At 39.0% G+C, this 6,000-nt stretch overlaps 1 non-coding gene across 1 annotated transcript; it reads right to left on the bottom strand.

Annotated features, from left to right (window-relative positions):
* Positions 1–481: 481 nt before the first annotated feature.
* Positions 482–587, bottom strand: LOC149751617 (small nucleolar RNA R71). Its single transcript, XR_016397930.1, has one exon. It is a non-coding gene; the product is annotated as a small nucleolar RNA R71 (small nucleolar RNA).
* Positions 588–6,000: the final 5,413 nt, after the last annotated feature.

Here is a 6,000-nt window from a genome sequence, read left to right as displayed (position 1 = left end):
CGTTCTAGAGTACAAAACCTATTACCTTTTGACCCTGAAATAGAACGAACCCTTAGGAACATTCGAGCTAAGATCAAAATATTAGGATCATCCCCACCTCTTAAGATGGCTGAAGAACAACCCAAACTCCTGAGGGAATACTTTACTCCCACTATTTACACTTCCCCATCTTGCATTCGATTACCTGAGGTAGCAGCTGTACAATATGAAATAAAGTCTAGTGTGATCCAAATGCTTCCATCTTTTTATGGGCTCACCAATGAAGATCCATATAAACACCTAGATGAATTTCTTGAAATTTGCACCACTGTCAAGATTCAGAATTTCACTGATGATGCTTTGAAACTTAGATTATTCCCCTTCTCCCTTAAAGATAGAGCCAAACAATGGCTGAATTCTTTAGAAGCTAACTCAATTCGTTATTGGGATCAAATGCAACAAGAATTCCTTAAAAAATACTTTTCCATAGGAAGAACGAACCAGTTTAGACGTGCTATTACAAGCTTCTCCCAAACTGAGGGAGAAGAATTTCATGAAACTTGGGAGAGATTTAGGGACCTAATCCGTAAATGCCCTCATCATCAAATACCTAAGTGGCAACTAGTGCAATGTTTTTATGACGGATTGACAGAACGAAACCGTCAGATGATCGATGCTGCATGCGGGGGCACTTTTATGCTTCAAAATGAGCATGAAGCATGGAAATTATTTGAAAATCTTAATGAAAACTCCCTCCACCATGCTTCATGTTCTCGTCAAGCACCCCCGAGTTCTCAAAGAAAAGGGACCATTTGTGAAATAAGTCATTCTATGGACCTGTCTAGCAAGGTAGATGCATTGTCCCATAAGATTGACCAACTGATGATAGGTGGGCATTACATGAACTCTTCCCAAGCACAAGTGTGTACTATTTGTTCTAGCCCATCCCACCCTATTCATGAGTGCCCCTCAGCACCCCAATATCCCGAACTCGTGCAAGAACACATCAATGCTGCTCAAACACAACCCAGACAGGGTAATGACCCATTTTTCAATACATATAACCCGGGATGGCGAAATCATCCAAACTTTTCTTGGAAGCAGCAAGCTTCGAATACTGCCCAACCTTATTCCCCAAACTTTCCAAACCCTCAGAATTTTCAAACCCCACAAAATATTCATTCCTTCCGTCCCTCGACTCAATTTCAACACACTCCTCCTCCACCCCAAAGAAACACAGCCTTTGAGGAGAAAGTGTTGAACGCCCTTCAAGGTTTGGAAACCATTACACAATTAGTGCACTCTCATACGCAATCAATCGCCAAGCTAGAATCCCAAATGGGTCAACTAGCTAATGCACTAAACAAGCGAGAGGAAGGAAAGCTTCCAAGCCAACCACTAAGTAATCCTAGGGGACAATACATGGCTCAAGAAAATTAACTAAATGCAATTCATCATGAACAAGCCAATGCTTTGACTACCCTAAGGAGTGGACGTGTAGTAGACAATAAGATTGGGGAGGACAACAATAAGGAAGATGAAGAAGAGGATAGAAATATGTCAAATGAAAAACCTTCTTCTTCTTCTTCACCTAGTCCACCTTCTGCCAAAACTCACATCCCAAAGGCCCCATTTCCTGAAGCTCTTACTTCACCCTCTCCATTTGGCAAAAAGGGAACTTCACTAGAGGAGATGATGGAGGTTTTCAAACAAGTGAAGATCAACGTTCCACTCCTTGATGCCATCAGACAAGTTCCCTCCTATGCCAAATTTCTCAAAGACCTTTGTACACAAAAGCGAAAATCTAGGACACATGTGCCTAAAAAGGTCTTCCTAACTGAGCAAGTGAGTTCTATTCTCCAACACAACACCCCTCCAAAATTCAAAGATCCTGGTGCTCCCACGATCTCCTGTGTCTTAGGAAATAATTTCATTGATCGAGCACTCTTAGATCTAGGGGCAAGTGTCAACCTTTTACCTTATTCAGTTTATGAGAAACTTGGGTTAGGTGAGTTAAAACCAACCTCGGTATCCCTTCAATTGGCTGATCGATCTGTAAAAACACCACGTGGGATAATTGAAGATGTTCTTGTCAAGGTAGACAAATTCTATTTTCCAGTAGATTTCATTGTCCTTGATATGGAACATGAACCTAATCCTAAGAAACAAATCTCCGTTATCCTTGGGCGGCCCTTTTTAGCAACAGCCAATGCGTGCATCAATTGTAGAACAGGGGTAATGAACATATCATTTGGGAATATGAAGGTAAAATTAAATGTGTTCAATGCGGCCGACCAACCCGCAAAGGAAATTGAGTGTTTTATGATAGACAAAATAGATGACCTCATAGAAGGAGATGCAAAAACTATCTCACTATGTCTGGCTGAAGACAATAAACTTAGCGCTTGTTGGGAGGCAACCCAATTCTCTTAGATTATTTCTTAACATTGAGGACAATGTTAGGTTTAGGTTTGGGGGTATTCATCTTGATTTTCATCCAAAAAAAATAAAAAATAAAAAAATAATAAAAAATAAAAAATAATAATTAAAAAAAATCATTTTTTTTTTAAAAAAGAAAAAAAATAAAAAATATTTTTTTTAAAAAAAATGTGTTTATTTTCATAAAATAATAATAAAAAAAAAGTTATTAAAAAAAGTTTTTGTTAAAAAAAAACTCTAATTTATATACATTTATGCGAGAATGATAAACACACAAGGTATATAAAATCTAAAAAGCCCAATTACTAGTGGGAAGTAATATAAATTTAAGTTCTTTTTATTAAGTCTCTCTTAGGGAGTTGTAAGCTAATTAATACTTTGGAATTTCATTATACACTGGCCGACTCTTCTAAGGTCTAGGCTCGACATTATGTTGAGAGTATGGTAGCAACCTTGGACCCTGATGAATCATACTTATCTAATCCAAAAAAAAAAAAACCATCAATAAAAATGGATTTAGTCAGGAACATCGAAAAGGGCTACCTATTGTCAAAGATCAAGTGGGCTTGTGATGAGGACTCCGAGCATAAGTCCGTAGGGGAGTCTTGATGCCCGACACCTTATGCCAACTGGTGTGAGAGTTGTCGACTGATTGCTCGTTACACGGAGAAATCACCACAAGAGTAAAAGTGCACAATTTATATCTTTAAAAAAAAAGAAAAAAAATATTGTATTGACCGAAAAGACAATAGTGTGAAAGCCGTCGTTGTAAAAATTCGAGTAAACTGGAATATTACAGATAAAGCCCGTGATGTACTAAAGTAAACATCCACAACTCTCGAAATCCTGCAGATAAGATGATTTTGAATTAGTGAGTAGGTCTTTTCGACCAATCCTTGGAAACTACTAGTATTAACAATATTTTGGAGATCCAAACCCTTAGCTTGTGTACGGTCCAGATTTCACCGAGCACACCAGTATAAATAAGTCTTACAACTCCCTAAACGGAAACTTAATGATTTTAACTTAGATTGCATACTAACCTAGAATTTGGGCTGACTTAGTAAATAAAACCATGTGTGCTTTGAAATTCTTATCATTTATGTATCTTTTATTATATTAAAAAAAAAGAAAAGAAATTAATAATAACAATAATAATAAATGATTTATTGAAGTTTGTGGATATCTTCACTGAAAATCCTCACGAGACTACAACTCGTCCACTAGGGTAACCTAGGGGTTTAAAGCCTTGTTACATATGGTAAATGTAACCGCGACGCCTGCGAAAGTGAGTTAAAATTCTTCTTTTCTAGTTTTATTTTGCTCGAGGACCAGCAAAACATAGGTTTGGGGGTGTGATAAGTGCTTAATAATCTACAATTTAGTTATCTTTCCATAGCACTTATCAATGTTTTTAAACTGATAAATATATATTTTACCATAAAATTAAATAAACATTGAAATGAATTTAAAATATGGTAAGAGGTAAATAATTCTTTTCTCAAAACAGACTCTAAACTTGTCTCTCTCCTGGTTATAATCTTTCATGAAAACATATAAGGAGGAGATTGTGTTGACCCGAATTATTAACCTGATGGAGTTGCAATCAAGCTAAGGGTATAATTCAATGGGCTTTGGTCCTGGTTAGATTGAAAGTTATAATTATATAGAAAAATATTTGATTAACCCTTGTTATTAAGTCACGGTCCTGCTTTTAGCCTTGTTGAGTCCGGTCTGAAGTTGAATTAAATTTAAACAACATTGGGCTCGAGAGTAAGTTCACGCCAATCAACGATCATGACCCACCTCAAACCCAAAGTCAATTCCCAACCAATTCCTTACCTGCCTTCATATAAAATTTATAATTTTAAAACAAAAATAATAATAATAATAATAATAATTGAATATCCATGATTCACTATTCATATGAACAGTGTCCCGTGAAAACACTGTTCATATGAACAGTGTTAAAAAAATAATAATAATAATAAAACTAATCCCACTGTTCATCTTCTTCCTCCCTCCTTGCATCAGGGCCGTCCACCTTCCTCCCGTTGATCCCGCCTCACAGAGCAACCGCGTGCCACCGCATCCATGCTGTCTTCATCCAAATCCAAATCCCCAGCAGCGGAGATCAAGCTCCTCCGCCATCAACCGCGTGCGGCATCTCCTCTCCCGGACTTCCGACTCCACGCCGTGATCAACACCTCCCACGCATCGCACCCCAACCGCTCGTGAAACCTTCCGCATCAGCCCTCTTCCTCCTCTCCCGCAACTCCTTTCCGTTTACAGCCGCACCATCCCGGACCGGCCGCTCGTCCCAGCACGTTCACAGATCTCCACTGTTCATCTTCTTCCTCTCGCAGCGGATCACGGCCGAGATTCGAGTCGCCACCCGTCGATTCCCCCGTTCCAGCCACGAGTCCCACATGGTGCAGCCGGCAACCAGATCCTTCGCCGCTTCTGCCGCCCGTGACGCCCTCGGATCAGCGCCTCCATCCCGCGGTCAGCTTCCGATCCCATGGATTCCGCCCAACAATCAAGCATGCGTTCTTCCTCCTCTTCACACGAAATCAAGGATCCACCGCTGGCTAATCCTTAGTGGGGAGCTATAAAAGGAGGAAGAATCATGAGGCAACCAGAGGGAGAGCTCGGTTGAGAAGAAAGAAAACAGGGGAGAACCCCTGTTTCGGTGAAGAAGAAGAAGAAGAAAGCCGAGAGAAAGAAATAAAAAAAAAAAGAAGAGAGAGGGGAGGAAAGAGAAGAGTTTGTGTTATTCTGGGAAGAATGAGAGGTGAAGGCTTTCATTTGAAGATGGAAGGACATCCGGCCACCATGCGCGGCTGAACACCTAGTCTAGGGCTGGATGAAGCCCTAGCAATGTAACAGGGCATTGTAGTTCTTACTCTTTTAATCTTTTTGGAGTTTGTTTAAATTCTCATTCTCAATGAAAAATTATTTTATGATGTTTAAACCTTGAGCATGCCATTTACTATTCATGTTGCTAAAGTAGTCTAAGATGATTCATGCCTAGGAAGATGAGATGTGCTACACCCTAGATTAGCATACTTAGGTAGACACTTCATGCTATACCGAAGATGGATCTTCCTAAAACTCTTTATGCTTTTATTTTATAAGGCTTGTAGCCAAAATTGCATGCCTCTCCAAAAGATAAGATTAAGAATACAATCCTTGATGCAATGCTATGTGGTGGATTCCAAACCCTAGATCTATTTACTTTGATAAAATTTCAATCCGTACTCATAGTTTGATTTAGTTAAATCAAGTTAGCAAATCCTTCTTGTTGATTTATTTTTAAAAGAAAAATAACTTATTCTTCAATTCCTGTGGACCGACACCCGTAATCACTATCCTACAGGATACGTGCTATTGCGTGGTTTATTTTTGAAATTGAAATAACCGATCAAAGTTCTGATGGCATCTTTAATTTTTTCAGTTTTTACCATGGGATAGAACTTAGCCATGAATTTCCTAGATAGTTGTTCCCAAGATGTGATGGAATTTGAAGCTAGGGAATACAGCCATGCAGCAGCACGATCCTCTAAAGTCATGGGAAATAAC

Source organism: Phoenix dactylifera, chromosome 11, assembly GCF_051530095.1.
Source record: "Phoenix dactylifera cultivar Ajwa chromosome 11, Ajwa_hap1_PhDact_Kaust_v1.1, whole genome shotgun sequence".
NCBI lineage: Eukaryota > Viridiplantae > Streptophyta > Magnoliopsida > Arecales > Arecaceae > Phoenix > Phoenix dactylifera.
This window is presented reverse-complemented; position numbering and strand designations above follow the sequence as displayed.